Genomic DNA, 12,253 nt, shown 5'->3' with positions numbered 1-12,253 from the left:
CTCTCTGACATAAATCACAGCAGGATCCTCTATGACCCACCTCCAAGAATATTGAAAATAAAAGCAAAAATAAACAAATGGGACCTAATGAAACTTAAAAGCTTTTGCACAACAAAGGAAACTATAAGCAAGGTGAAAAGACAGCCCTCAGATTGGGAGAAAATAATAGCAAATGAAGCAACAGACAAAGGATTAATCTCAAAAATATACAAGCAACTCCTGCAGCTCAATTCCAGAAAAATAAATGACCCAATCAAAAAATGGGCCAAAAAACTAAACAAATATTTCTCCAAAGAAAATCTTCTTGATATGTTTTGGTATATGGGGTATTTTGACTTCTTAAAAATTGGTAAAAGAATGCTGTCTCATTTTTACCATTTCATGGAAGAATTTATGTCTATACTGTAACTTTGCTCTTAAAAATTGATAACACTTTTACAATGTAATTTATAGCAGAGCTCGAAAGTAAAAGTCACTAATCATGTCTGACTCTTTGAGACCCCATGAACTATACAGTCCATGGAATTCTTCAGGCCATATTACTGGAGTGGGTAGCCGTTCCCTTCTCCAGGGTATCTTCCCAACCCAGGAACTGAACCCAGGTCTCCCACATTGTGGGCAGATTCTTTACCAACTGAGCCACAATGCAAAGATCCGACTCATTTGAAAAGACCCTGATGCTGGGAAAGATTGAGGGCAGGAGGAGAAGGGGATGACAGAGGATGAGATGGTTGGATGGCATCACCAACTCAATGGACATGAGTTTGGGTAGGCTCTGGGAGTTGGTGTTGGACAGGGAGGCCTGGCGTGCTGCGGTTCATGGGGTCGCAAAGAGTCGGACACGAATAAGCGTCTTAACTGAACTTACAATTTAATGATCTGGACCTGAAATTTACTGTGCAAGAAAGTTTTAATAATGGAAATAATTACTTTTAGTAAATATGGGGCTTCTGAGATTTTCTATATGTTTATCAGCTTTAGTAAGTTTTGTTTTATAAAACTGTTCACATCTTATTGAATTTGTAGGATCTGTAGTTATGCTTCACTTCATTTATTATATTTTCAGTTTTTAACTGTTTTAAGGAGTATTTATGACTATCAATTTTACAAGCATTGTTTAGTGTTGTTTTGCTGTCTGTTATGTACTGAATGCTTGAATCCCTGCCGTACATGCATATGTTGAAGTATTATTCAACAATGTTTCTGTATCTGGAGACAGGGCTTCTAAGGAAATATTTAAGATTAAATGAAGTCATAAAAATGTGGCACAAGTACAATAGAATTGTTGTTGTTGTCATTTAGTCACTAAGTCATGTCGAAATCTTAGCAGCCTCGTGGACTGCAAAACACCAGGTTTTCCTGTCTTTCGCTATCTCCCAGAGTTTGATCAAACTCATGTCCATTGAGAAGGTGATGCCATCTAACCATCTCATACTCTGTCACCTCAATCTTTCCCAGCATCAGGGTATTTTCCAATAAGTCAGTTCATGTAGCTTTAGTTTCAACATCAGCCTCCCAATGAATATTCAGGGTTGATTTCCTTTTGGATTGACTGGTTTGATCTCCTTACAGTCCAAGGGACTCTCAAGAGTCTTCTCCAGCACCACAATTTGAAGTCATCAATGCTTTGGCACTCAGCCTTCTTTATGGTCCAATTCTCACATCCACACATGACTATGGGAAAAAACATAGCTTTGACTATGCAGACTTTGTCAGTAAAGTGATGTTTCTGCTTTAATGTGCCATCTAAGTTTGTCATAACTTTCCTTCCAAAAGCAAGTATCTTTTAATCCCATGGCTGCAGTCACTGTCTGAGGTGATTTTAAAGCCCAAGAAAACAAAATCTATCATTGCTTCCACTTTTTCCCTATCTATTGCCATGAAGTGATGGGACCAGATGCCATTATCTTAGTTTTTTTAATGTTGAGTTTTAAGCAAACTTTTTTACTCTCCTCTTTCAACCTCATCAAGAAGCTCTTTAATTCCTGTTTGCTTTCTGCCATTAGAGTGGTATCATCTACATATCTGAAGTTGTTGATATTTCTTGTGGCAATTGTGATTCCACATTGTGATTCATCCAGGCTGGCATTTCACATGATGTACTTAGCATATAAGTTAAATAGGTAGGGTGACAATATACAACCTTGACATACTTCTTTCCCAGTTTTGAACCAGTTTGTTGTTCCATGTCCAGTTCTAACTATTGCTTCTTTTCCTGCATACAGGTTTCTCAGGGGACAAGTAAAGTAGCCTGATATTCTCATCTTTGAAGAATTTTCCACAGTTTATTGTGCTCCATACTGTCTAAGGCTTTAGCATAGTCAATGAAGCAGAAGCAGATGTTTTTGTGGAATTGCTTTGATTTCTTTATGATCCAATGGATGTTGGCAATTTGATCTCTGGTTCCTCTGCCTTTTCTAAACACAACTTGTACATCTGCAAATTCTTGGTTCATGTACTGCTGAAATCTAGCTTGAAGAACTTTTTATCATAACCTTGCTAGCATGTGAAATAAGTGCAATTGTATGGTAGCTTCAACATTCTTTGGCATTGTCTTTCTTTGGGATTGGGATGAAAACTGACATTTTCCAGTCCTGTGGCCACTGCCAAGACTTCCAAGTTTGCTGACATATTTTGTGTAGCAGTTTAACAGCATCATCTTTTAGGGTTTTAAATAGCTCAGCTGGAATTTTGTCACCTCCTCTAGCTTTGTTCATAGTAATGTTTCCTACGGCTCTTTTGAGTTCACACTCCAAGATGTCTGGCTCTAGGTGAGTGACCACACCATCATTGTTATCCAGATCATTGAGCCTTTTTTTTTTTTTTGTACAGTTCTTCTGTGTATTTCTGCCACCTCTTCTTAATCTCTTCTGCTTATTTTAAGTCCTTACTGTTTCTGTCATTTATTGCACACATCCTTGAATGAAAAGTTTTCCTGATATTTCCATTTTTCTTGAAGAGATCTCTAGTATTTCCCATTCTATTTTTTTCCTCTAGTTCTTTGATTGTTCAATTAGGAAGGCTTTCTTACCTCCCCCTGCTATTCTCTGGAAACTTGCATTCATTGGTTATCAGTTCAGTTCAGTCACTCAGTCGTGTCCGACTCTTTGCAACCCCATGAATCGCAGCACGCCAGGCCTCCCTGTCCATCACCAACTCCCAGAATTTACGCAAATTCATGTCCATCGAGTCGATGATGCCATCCAGCCATCTTATCCTTTGTCGTCCCTTTCTCCTCCTGCCCCCAATCCTTTCCAGAATTCTTCCCTTTTTCATTTGCCTTTGGCTCCTCTTCTTTTCTCAGCTATTTGTAAAACTTCCGCAGACAGCCACTTTGCCTTCTTGCATTTATTTTTCTTTGAGATGGTTTTGGTCACTGTCTCTTGTATAATGTTACAAATCTCTGTCCATAGTTCTTCAGGCACTCTGCCTACTAGATCTAATTCCTTGAATTTATTCATCACTTCCACAATGATTTTGGTAATAACTGAATGGTCTAGTGTTTCTCCCTACTTTCTTTTTAAACTTGGATTTTGCAATAAGGAGTTGATGATCCTAGCTGGTCAGCTCCAGATCTTGTTTTTGCTGCCTGTATGGAGCCTCTTCATCTTTGGATGCAAAGAATAAGTCTATCTGATTTTGGTATTGACCATCTGGTGATGTCCATGTGTAGAGCTGTCTCTTGTGTTGTTGTAATCAGATTAGTGACTTTGTAAATAGAGGCACCAGAGAGCTTTCTTTCTTTCTCACAAGCACAAAGAAGTGGTATGAACACAGTGAGAAGGCAGCTTAGAAGACAGAAAGAGCCCTCACAAGAAACTAAACAGTACTGGACCTTGACCTTGGACTTTCTAGCCTTCAGAATTGTGAAAAAATTAATTTCTGCTGTTTAAGCCATGAAGACTGTGATTTTTTTTTTTAATAACAGCCTCGATAGACTAAGAAACTGCCACAAAATTACTACAAACATAGCACCTTAAAAACACAGAAACTTATTTCCGATCATTTTAGATCACAATTCTGTGTGGCTTTTATTTATTTATTTATTTATTTATTTTTGCTGTTATTTTTGGTGGTGGTGGTGGTTTTTTTGTTTTGTTTTGTTTTTTCATGGTCTTACATGGCTAAAATCAGAGATTGAGGATCTCTGGTTTATACCAGTAGTAATAAGAAACAAATACATATCTTGGTATCAAAAGGGCATTATATTATAAAAAAATAAATATGTGAGATCAGCTTTGTAATTAGGATTTGAGCAGAGGCTAGATGATTTTTAAGACTATATTAGAAAATGTCTAAATTTCTTTGAGCAAATCGCCTTTGAGACTGTTTTCCAAGTTGATTCTACTATTATACATTCCTACTAGAAATATATGAGAATTTTAATTGGCCCCCTATGGTGTTCATGATGTATTTAAAATATGGGTCTGTAATTTCTAACTTCTGCTGAACCTCACTGGCTCTTTCACTTTGAGGCTTTGTGTTACAAGGGAGTGGCAAGTATTCTTGCCTGAAAAATTCCATGGACAGTGGAGCCTGGCAGGCTACAGTCCATAGGGTCACAAAGAGTTGGGCACAACTGAGCACACATTCACAACATAGCTTACAAGGGAGATTTTGTCGGTTAGTTTTGATAGTTCATGGAGGATATGACCCTCCTGCACCATCTTCTAACTGTAGTCTCTTTGCAGTCACCTCTGAATTCCCTATGTAATTAAGTTTCTATGCATGTGAAAAAGTAAAGCAAGCAAACAAACAAACAAAAATCACCAAAAATTTAAAAACAAACATTAAAAAAAAAAAAACTTGCAGATACTAATCAGTTATTGATACTATATAAGGGAACTAAGTTATGTTTCTGATATGTAATGAGTGAGTGAGTGACAGTTGCTCAGTCATGTCCAACTCTTTGTGACTCCATGAACTGTAGCCTGCCAGGCTCCTCTGTCCATGGAATTCTCCAGGTAAAAATACTGGAGTGGGTTGCCATTTCCTTCTCTAGGCTAAATATAAAGACAGGTCAATTTAAAAAGTATCAGCATATACATGCTTGATTTTATCTTATAATCTATAGATAATGCATTAGAAATTGCAATGAATCTATACACTTTTTCCAAAGGAATACCCAAGACAGAAGAAACAATAAAATTTTAAATGACAATCACCAATCAGATGAAATAATTTAGATGAAGCTTATCTCTCTTGAAGAGATGGGGACTGGGCAAGTGGCCAGATATGTAATAATTGGGCATTACAGAAAGACCAAAGAGTGCACCACCAGGGGCCTGGTTCTCCTAGCCAGTCCCAACCTGCCAACCCCAAGGGCAGAGCTGCTGGAACTAAAACAGCTAGGGTGGGGCCATGGCCTAGAAAGCAGTGAGGAGGGATGTAGGCGTGACCATGAAGAAGCAGTTGAAATGTGTTCCTCTTTATGGCTGAGTACTATTTCATTGTATATTTGTACTGCAGCTTCTTTATCCATTTATCTGTCCATTGACATCTAGGTTGCTTCCATGCCCTAGCTATTGTAAATGAGTGAACTGCATTGAACTGCAATGAACATTGGGGTACATGTTTCTTTTTCAATTTGGGTTTCCTCAGGGTCTATGCCTAGGAGTGGGTTTGCTGGGTCATATGGTGGTTTTATTCCTAGTTTTTTTAAAGGAATCTCCATACTGTCTTCCATAGTGGCCGTGTCAATTTACATTCCCACCAGCAATGTAAGAGGGTTCCCTTTTCTCCACTCCCTCTCCAGCATTTATTGTTTGTAAACTTTTTGATGATGGCCATTCTGACTGGTGTGAAGTGGTATCTCATTGTAGTTTTCATTTGCATTTCTCTAATAATGAGTGATGTTGAACACCTTTTCATGGGTTTGTTAGCCATCTGTATGTCTTCTTTGGAGAAATGTCTGTTTAGGTCTTTTTCCCACTTTTTGATTGGGTTGTGTGTTTTTCTGGTATTCAGTTGTATGAGCTGCTTGCATGTTTCATTTACTATTATTTTTTTTTTCCATTCTGAGGGTTGTCTTTTCACCTTTTTTGTAGTTTTCTTTGCTGTGCAAAAACTCTTAAGTTTAATTAGGTCCCACTTATTTTTATTTCCATTACTCTAGGAGGTGGTTAATAGATCTTGCTTTATGTCTTTGAGTGTTCTGCCTATGTTTTCCTCTAGGGGTTTTATAGTTTCTGGTCTTACATTTAGGTCTTTAATCCACTTTGACTTTATCTTTGTGTATGGCATTAGGAAGTGTTCTAATTTCATTCTTTTGCATGTAGCTGTGGACGAACCTAGAGCCTATTATAACTGCATGAAGTAAGTCAGAAAGAGAAATATAATTACTGTATACTGACACGTATATATGAAATCTAGAAAGATGATACTGATTAATTTATTTTCAGGGAAGCAAGGGATAAACAGACATAGAGAACAGACCTGTGGCCATGGGGGGAGGGGAGGAGGGAGAAGGTGAGATATATGGATAGATTAACATGAAAATTTACAATACCATATATTAAATAGATAGCCAATGGGAATTTTCTGTATGACTCAGGGAACTCAATCAGGGGCTCTTTGACAATCTAGAGGGGTGGGATGGGGAGGGAAATGGGAGGGAGGCTCAGGAGGGAGGGGACATGCCATGGGTCTACTTATGGCTGATTCTGGTTGATGTATGACAGAAAACCACAAATATCTGTAAAGCAATTATCCTTCAATTAACAAAATAAAGTAGCAAAAAAAAAAAAAAAAGAAGAAGAAGAAGAAGCAATTCAACCATGTGAAGCAGCTGGTCAACCAGACTGTGGGCAGAGAAGAGAAAACAGAAGACCTCAGTAAAGATCTGTTACAGATCTAGCGATGCCTAGATATGGTGCACTCCATGTGTCACCATTTCCAGAAGTACCTCATGGCCTGCTTCCAGCCAAGAAGAGAAGCAAAAAACTCCCTCTGAGAACTCTAACTCAGAATATGCAGGAAGCATCAACTCAGCTAGAAGACTCTCTCCTGGGGAAGATTCTGGAGAGGTGTGGATATGCTGAGAATCATCTGGCTCTAGAACTTTCTCAGCATGAAGTCTTTGTCAAGAAGGAGATTGTGGACCCCCTGCACAGCATAGCAGAGATGGAGATTCCCGAAATCCAGAAACAGAGGAAGCAGCTAGCCAAACAGGTGTTAGACTGGGACTTGGTCAGAACCAGGTAGCACCAGGCTCACAAATTTCCAGGAACCAACTTGCAGGGGCTTCCACCAAAAATAGATGACCTAAAGGAAGAAATGAATGAAGTTGGAAATAAAGTAGAAGAGTACAAGGATCAGCTTGCAGTGGACATGTACAACTTTATGGTCAAAGAAGGGGAGTACAGCAAATTCTTTGTTACCTTATTAGAAGCTCAAGCAGATTACCATAGAAAAGCATTAGCAGTCTTAGAAAAGGTCCTTCACGAGTTGCAAGCCCATCAAGATAAGTGGGTGGAGAAGTCCACCTTTGGGACGTCTTTCAAGAATACCTGAAGCAGGGCAGTGGTGAGATGTGCTGCACCTTGAGGGTTGCCTGATGCTATTGCTGCAGACAGGCGAGAAGGAGGAGGAAACTTTCCTGAACTGGGGTTGGGGCCTCGAAGTTAAGGAAACTGAAAGCTGCTCTAGACTGTTCTACTTCTCACCTGGATGAATTCAACTCCGCACCCCTCCCCCGCCCCCCACAACACTGCAGCAGGTGTTTTAAAGTTCTACTTACAGGAACTGCCTGAACCTTTGATGACTTTTAATCCGTATGAAGAAAGGACGCAAATTGCAAGTGTACAGGATCAAGACAAAAACTTCAGGATTTGTGGAGAACATGTCAGAAGTTGCCACCACAAAATTTTGTTAACTTTAGGTATTTAAACAAGTTCCTTGCAAAACTTGTTCAGACCAGTGACATTAATAAAATGACTCTCAGCAGCCTTGCAATCGTGTTAGGCACTAACTTCTTATGGGCCAAAAATGAAGGAACACTTCCCGAGATGGCAGCAGCCACATCCATCCATGTGGTTGTGGTCATCAAACCCAACATTCAATGTGTCACCTGGTTATTCCCCAAAGAGGTGGAATTTAACATGTCAGAAGCGTTTGTACCTCTCACCACCCCAAATTCCAGTCACTCATCCCACACTGGAAATAACCCTGTCGACTCAGGGACCCTGGAAAGGAAGTGGCCTGCCAGCATGGTGGTGATGGAGGCGGACCTGGTGAAGAAGGAGAGCTTTGGTGTGAAGCTTATGGACTTCCAGGCCCACTGGCAGGGTGGAACTCTAAATAGAAAGCATTCATTCCCTTCTTTTCAGCTGCTACTCCGGACTACAGATGGCAGCACTTGGCTCCAGTGGGCCCAAAGCCTCCTCCCCAGAGCTCTAGGGCCTAAAGCAGCACAGGGGGTGGGACTGGCCCCTCCTCTGAGGGCATACTGGGGCAGGGGCCCAGCCCGGGCGACAGCAGTCCTGCAAAGCCCAAGGACTCTGCCGATACACCTGCACCAGGGAGAAACAGCAGTCAGACTCTATTCACCCCCAACCCCCACCCCGGGCCCAGTCAGTTGCCGGCTCCCATCAGCTCTCTGTGCCTCCCCTCCCCCCCCGCACAAATTCCACCAGCCTGAGCCCACACAGTGTGAGCCAAACTGTTATTAAAAACAAACAAACAACAACAACAACAACAAACACCTGCTCCTGAAACCAGGAAACCGGCCTCCCAGCCATCCTGGGGGCTAGAGTTTTCCAGAAACATCTCAGCATCCACCCAGCCAGTCACCAAAGCAGTCTACCTGAAGCCCTTCTCCCCCTACTCAGTCCCCAGGCCAGGCCCAAGGCCAGATCTGTGCCACCTCGCAGCTCTTCGCACCTCCGAGGTACTTCAGCAGCCTGTTTCTGATCCAAGCCCCCAACCACCTGCCGCCACAGACCCCCATGCAGGCCACACCACCGGCCGCGCTCACCAAACTCCGCAGCAGCAGGGCCCACCCATCCCTGGGGCGCCCAGTGAACCTGGACTCCAGCAGTTGTCCTACACCCCTTCCCAGACACCGACACCCCCCAGCACCCCGCCCCTCGGAAAACAGAATCTGAGCCAGGCCGTGAGTAACTCCGAGACCGCACAGCAACACGCTGGAACCTTACCGAGACCTAAACCGGTTCCAAAGCCAGGGAACTGGCCCAACGTCCCCAGCCCCGCCCCCTCATCCTCCTGCCACCCATCCCATCGGGGATGGCAACCTCATCATCGCAGTTCTCACCGCCTCCAAAAATAATCACAGATGTATGACCTGCCATATTCAGTAAGAACTGAAATTAGAATATTCAATGATGCCAATTCTAGGTTTTCAGAACCGTTTCGCAGTGTCTTTCCTGAAATGTATTCAGACTCAGCCAGCAGAGACCTGCTGGGCCGCATTCTGTGGGATATGGACAATGATACAGAAAGCACAGCTCTGTGAAGGCAGCCACGCCCCACCCTTGACACCTTCCACCCTGGCGAGTGTAGCAGGGACAGGCAGACGTTAATCTTTCCAGACGAAACAGTGAGAAGCTTTCAGTGAAGGGGGAAAAAAGGCCTCATAAGGCGAGACTTGTCCTTTCACAGCTCTAGGAGAGAGCAGAGGCTGACACTTAAAGCGGGGTGATCTGTCTTGAAGAAGCTGGCTTTCTTTACATGGGAAAGAATCGTGTCCCCTCCCCCACCCCATTTTTTTAAGAGGTACTTACAGCAGAAAGAGTATCATTGCCAAGATGTGCTTTTGTCACTGCTGTTCATGCAGGTGGCACCATTGGCAACTTGGAATGAAGGAAGAGCAGTGAAGAAGAAAGAAGACTATTTAACAAAGTACATCCATTACACTCTACTTCCTGCTACCTGGACTTTCATTCTCCTGTATCACAAGGGAGTTTTGTCTCCTTCACATGTGCTGCAGAATCATTTTGTGTGAAGCATGGTCTGTGCCTCCCCAACCCCTCAGAACCACAAACATTGGGGGTGACCACTGGATCCATCACCTCAGCAAACTGGATTGCCTTATGCTTTGCTGGATTGCCAGAATGTAGACAGAAATGTACTGTTCTTTAAAAAAAAGTAAATGCTAATTGACAAGGACTGAATGTTATTCTAGTTTCATGTTTAATTTGAATTAAATATATTCTGTGGTTTATATGAAAACAAAAAATGACTAAAGAAACACATTAAACTATACATCGGAAAAAAAATGTTTTATTATCTTTGTGACAGTAAACAGGCAACTTTATGCTACTTTTTTAAAAACAGGAAAATCCTTTATTCATTACATTTTAATAAAGTATAAGTCACCTTGTTAAATCATCATGTGAACATGAGATGACATTTTTCAAGGCTTTGTCTTTTGATATAGAACAATACATTTGCTTATGCATCTTTGGAACAATCTTTATTTGATATTAACTAACCCTATAACAAAATGTAAAATATGTTATATAGACCCTTTAAAGTAACACACAAAAGAGAAAAAGAGGGTATTCACCAAGATTTCAGAACACTTACCTTTAATTTGTTAAAATATTAATAAATGTGTAATGAGCTCTGTAACAGTGAGGTAGAGAATATGTCTTTTTCCATTTGGAAACTTTTATTTAGAAGGATTTAGAGGCATACAATATTAGTTTGGTTGTAGAAGCAGTTAAGAATTTTATCATAGACATGACTTTCCATCATCAGCTACATACATATTCCAAATAATCAGGATCTAACTTTTCCATAAGATCACTCAAAATTAGAAGACAGTTCTTCTTTAATCTTATAAATAATAATTGCTATAGGTTATCCCAGACCCACTATTTAAACATACAACAATATGTGGCTATCATTAATGTTATTCAGCAGAAAGTGAATGGTATCAGCCACTTTTGATTCCTGAAAATAAGGAAAACACTACTGGTTGGATTTATTTTTATTTTCCAAAACTTTTGATGTGTTCCAAAACTCTGTAAGTCCAGGAGCAGAGAATAGTATAGAATGTGGTGATTCTTTTCAATGTAAATTGATTATTTTATTACATTGGAGAATGGTGTTTCAAAACTGGGACACTGTCTGAAATTAATACCTAACATTTGCTGTATCATATGTATCATATTTCTCTCCCAAAATTAAAACTTGAGAGCAAGAACCATGTTTTTTTATTTGCCTTCCCTAATTATCACTGGGAAAAACATGACATTTATTAGTTTCCCCCCAAAAATAAAAGCATTGCAATTGTTATATACTAAAGAAAAGGAAATCATTTTGTGATCCATAAAAAGCATACTCTGCCATGCAAGCATAATCACATGTGTCTTAAAAATGCAGTAAAACTGTTGAAATGATTAAAAATTGTCTCCATATCATATAGGTATGATGATAATTTAAATCTGAGAATTAAATCTAAAAAGAGATACCTCTTGTATGCCAATAATAGTGATGGATTAATATTTACTACTGCCAGACAAAATGATAAGCATTTTCAGATATTTGCTGTTGTTGTTTAGTTGCCAAGTCATGCCTGACTCTTTTGTGACCCCATGGACTCTTGGCCACAGGCTCTTCTGTCCATGGGATTTCCCAGGTAAAACTACTGGAGGAGGTTGCTATTTCCTTCTCCAGGGGATCTTCCCAACCCAGGGATGGAACCCACAACTCCTACATTGACAGCCAGAGTCTTAACACTGAGCCACCAGGGAAGTCCCATATTTTGTTTAATCCTTCCTTGAATATTTATGAGGCAAATATAATTATCCTCATTTTACAAATTAAAAAAAAATGAGGCATAGAGGTTATATAACTTTTACATATCTTTCAGCTAGAAAGTGGTAGAAATAGACTCAAAGTGTATGCTTTTAATCTCTATACTGCATTGCCTTTTTATCTGTGTAATACACTGGATGAGAAGAACTTAGGTCATACTATTGGACTGATTATAAAGAACTGATGCTTTGCACAATAGCACAATAACTTGATTCCTCAAGTATCAAATCTACTCAATATTTTGTCACAATATAGCAGAAGAACCTTATTATATAGTTCTCTATCAAATAATGACAGTAATTTCTTATGGTACTAAAATAACACTAACATTAATTTAGAGTCTTGCTAAAATAGTATCTTTTTCAATAGAAAAAAGGAATGCAGTTTTTCAAAACTCTGTGGTCCAAGAATCAACTTTACTTTTTTTTTTTTAATTTTTTTTTAAATTTTTATTAATTGGAGGCTAATTACT

At 40.0% G+C, this 12,253-nt stretch overlaps 1 pseudogene; it reads left to right on the top strand.

The window, feature by feature from the left end:
* The first annotated feature begins 6,635 nt into the window (after window positions 1-6,635).
* Window positions 6,636-9,472, top strand: LOC122435633 (annotated as a pseudogene).
* The last annotated feature ends 2,781 nt before the right edge of the window (window positions 9,473-12,253 follow it).

The sequence above is a fragment of the Cervus canadensis genome, chromosome X (genome assembly GCF_019320065.1).
Source record: "Cervus canadensis isolate Bull #8, Minnesota chromosome X, ASM1932006v1, whole genome shotgun sequence".
In the NCBI taxonomy this organism is placed as follows: domain Eukaryota; kingdom Metazoa; phylum Chordata; class Mammalia; order Artiodactyla; family Cervidae; genus Cervus; species Cervus canadensis.
This window is presented reverse-complemented; position numbering and strand designations above follow the sequence as displayed.